General features: G+C 49.1%; 1 pseudogene; it reads right to left on the minus strand.

Moving 5' to 3' along the window:
• Positions 1-626: 626 nt before the first annotated feature.
• On the minus strand, positions 627-1,835 carry LOC144820714 (18S ribosomal RNA; annotated as a pseudogene).
• Between the last annotated feature and the right edge of the window lie 2,152 nt (positions 1,836-3,987).

Below are 3,987 nucleotides of genomic sequence, written 5' to 3' on the forward strand. Positions count from 1 at the left end.
GTCAGTCTTGTGGTCTGTGGACTGTCAAACTCGTAATCAAGCCCTAAGTCTTGAACCTTGGCAGAGGATGGCAATCAACCACAATATTCCTGTTGAGACTGCGCAGATCAGCGTACAAACGAATCTCACCATCTCTTTTGCGCACAATTTCAATGGTACTTACCCATTCAGAGGAGTCAATAGGTTTGATAATGTCATCTCCAACTAACTTCTCTAATAGCTTTTTCAATTAATGTCCAACACTTAAGTGGACAGGTCTTGGCTTTGTATGCAACAGGTACAGCACGCTTCTTCAACTTAATTTTGTACACATATTCCTGAATGAGGCTAATCTTACCAGAAACATTTTCAAGTGCTATTTTACCAATATCCTCAGTGGGGTTAAAATCATCAGTAGTGAGTGAAGATAGATTTGCTACCCAACTGGTGGATCAAGTTCCTCCCCAGTGGAAGAGCCTGCATCATGCCCAGTCCTCGCCCAAGTGCCCCATGAGCCGTGGATCGCACCACTGGCAAGGGTGCATGAGGGCAGGGCCAGGCCATGTGCCTACCGTGTGTGTGTTCCATCTCGGAGGCGGCTGAGGGTTTTAGGCTGGCACCGTCCATCGCTCGAGCCGCTCTTTAATTAATGATCCTTCCGCAGGTTTACGTACAGAAACCTTGTTATGACTTTTACTTCCTCTAAATAGTCAAATTTGATAGTCTTCTCAGCGCTCCACCAGGGTTGCGGCTGACCCCGGTGGTGCCGATCTGAAGGTCTCACTAAACCATCCAATCGGTAGTAGCGACAGGCTGTGTGTACAAAGGGCAGGGACTTAATCAACGTAAGCTTATAACCCGCACTTACTGGAAATTCCTTGTTCATGGGAAATAATAGCAATCCCCAATCCCTATCATTACCCGTACCTGTCAGCGAAGGGTAGAAAGGCGCTGATATGTTCAATGTAGCACACAAGCAACACCTGACATCTAAGGGCATCAGAGACCTGTTAGTCCGCATCATTTATGGTCGAAACTACAACGGTATCTGATTGTCTGTGAACCTCCGACTTTCATTCTTGATAAATTCAAATATTGTTTCGCTTTGGTTCATCTTGTGCCAGTCCAAGAATTTCACCTCTAGCAACACAATACGAATGCCCCCAGCCGTCCCTCTTAATCATAGCCCCAGTTCTGAATACCAACAAAATAGAACCGGAGTCCAATCCATTATTCCTAGCAGCTGAAGTATTCAGGCGACCGGCCTGCTTTGAACACTCTCATTTTTTCAAAGTAAAAGCTTCAGATCCCCAGGATACTCAGTCAAGAGCATCAGAGGCGCCAACAGGCAGGAGCTGGGACAGGCGGTAGCTCGCCTTGCGGCGGACCGTCAGCTCGATCCCAAGATCTAACTTTTTAACTGCAGCAACTTTAATATACTCTATTGGAGCTGGCATTAACCTGGCTGCTGGTACCAGACTTTCTTCCAATGGATCCTCATTAAAGGATTTAAAGTGTACTTATTCCAATTACAGGGCCTAAAAAGAGTCCTGTATTGTCTTTTTTTCATCACTACCTCCCCGAGTCGGGAATGGGTATTTTGCACGCCTGCTGCCTTACTTGGATGTGGTAGCCATTTCTCCGACTCCTTCTCCAGAATCAAACCCTGATTCCTGTAGGAAAGTGGGTTTCTGTTGCAGTAACACCCCCACATTTTGCCTGACACTTTGACTTGATGTGCCCTGGCTCCCTGCCAATCAATTTCCCAGGGCTTGTGTTCTCTCCCAAAACTGTACCTGGGTATCCACATTTGGCACATCTCTGGCCCTTGTAAAAGGTACCATGAGTATCAAGGGCACTGTGACCAGGGAAGGCCACAAAGGGCTGCAGTACATATAGCACCACCCTTAGAGACCCTACACCTTAACATCCATACACTGCCATTTCAGGCTGCGTGTTTTGGTGCAGAGAAAAGTGAAGAGTCAACATGGCACACATCCGGGTGTGCCATGCCTGCAACCCACTGCCTGGGGCCTAGGTAAATCACCCCTCTAGCAGGGTGCACTAGCCAATAGGTGAGGGTACAGTTGCATGAGCACTGTACCACTACAATGTCTAAGTCCATTCTTAAACATTGTAAGTGCAGTAAAGCTATAAAGAGTAAATGGTCTGAAAGTTGGTCATTACAAACTCCACAACTCCATAATGGCTTTACTGAAACCTGGAAAGCTTGGTAGCAAACTTCTCAGCATATTAAACCCACACTGATCCCAGTGAAGGATGTAATGTAAAATGCATTCAGCGGGCATCGTAGAGATGCCCCCTGAAACATAACCAGCCCTGGTTTGGTTCCTGAATGGCTGCTCACCATTTGCCACCACCAGACAGGTGTCTGGACCCCTGGGTAGAGGGCCTCTGCTCTCTGGGTCCAGAAACAAAGCCCATCCTGTGCAGATGTGTCATGCCTTCTCCCCGAGGAGGGACTGGGTCCAAGATGGGGAACCTTCAAAGGACTGCAGCCTTTGTAAGCTGTCCCTGCCTTTTACTTCCCCAGCGACTGGCCCCCAACACTTTGGGTGGAAGAATCAGCAGGAAAACCAAGTTAGGAAGAAAGGTGTGCCCACCTTTGCCAATTCCACTCCTCATGTGTGGGAGGCAGGGTGCAGCACACATCTGAGTCCCTTCCATCTTGAAGATGAGAGAACACCGTCAATTAGAGAGAGGTTCATGCCCCCTCGCACTAGAGGGTGGAATAATAGGGGATGTACTCACCCCAAGGAAGGGTTTTATTGGTCCCAACCTCCACACCCCTATAATACCCCAAAATGTAATAATTAGGGGGACCCTGAATCTTGCCTCCCTAGATTCCTGCAACCTACGAAGAAGAAGGGCGGAAGAAGTCGCAGAGCAGAGAAGACTGTAGAGAGGAACTGACTTGGCCCCAGCCCTACTGGCCCCTCTGCGGTGTCCAGAGATCCTGTGCCAAAATTCAACTTGTCCTGCAGCCAGTGACCTCCAGAACCCCTGGGAGGACAGACTACCTTCAACAAGGCTTTGATCAAAAGAAACTCCAAAGAAAGACTCTGAGCCTGCTGAGGATGAAGAAACTTGACGCCTGGAACCACCACTGTACCCTTTACCAACGGCCCAAGTCCAAGTGGCCTACTGTTCCCACCGAGGTCCCCCAGCACTCCGGAGCCCGAGTCCACCGTGGGTTGACTCTTCCAGAGCTCCCCGATGTCACTTGCAGCCTCTGCACGGAGATCACCCCCAACTGCGAGTGGCTCGGTAAAGGTGAAATCCGACCTCAAAAGGCACCCCTGCATCTAGCCGCCCTGCACCCTGAAGAAGAGGACCTGAGATGCACCTACGTCCCTGAGCCCTCCAACTTACATGCCCAGCTGTTGGTTACTGCCGGAAGACTTCATGGACAAGGTTGCAGCCAAAATCCCAAACCGGCCACCTCCGTGGGATTGCATTGGACACCAGACCCCTCCTAAGCACCCTGCACCCAGTTGCCCCAGCGCTGCTGGTGGTGTGGACTTGTGCCAACCTGGGACCCCCTTTTCCCTGACCTTAACCCTAGGAGCTTGGCTTCCAAAACTGAGTAGCCTGCCCATGAGCAGCCTCCAACTGAAGTGCTCCTTAGCCCCATTGGCTAACATTGGGCGCCTGCACTCTGCTCCTGGCCGCTCCAGTGCAATTTGAGTGCCTCACTGGACCTTGGGGAACACTGGCCCTAATTCCCAAAAGCCATACTCACAGGTCGTGGACTCACCTGTAAACTGTTATCACTCTTTTTCCCACAAGAACCAATGTTGTGATTTTGGTTCCTAAGTGTTCTCGAGCTGAACTTAACTGTATTTTAAACCTGAAAAATTCTTACTTACCTCTGCATTGTAAGATCCATGGTGTGATATCTAGGCTTATCACCCCGGGTAGTCAATGTAATCTAAAAGTAATCACAAGTAATTTCTATGTAATTTAAATAGTTTTAAAAGCCAATAC

Source organism: Lissotriton helveticus, chromosome 2_1, assembly GCF_964261635.1.
Source record: "Lissotriton helveticus chromosome 2_1, aLisHel1.1, whole genome shotgun sequence".
Classification (NCBI taxonomy): Eukaryota; Metazoa; Chordata; class Amphibia; order Caudata; family Salamandridae; genus Lissotriton; species Lissotriton helveticus.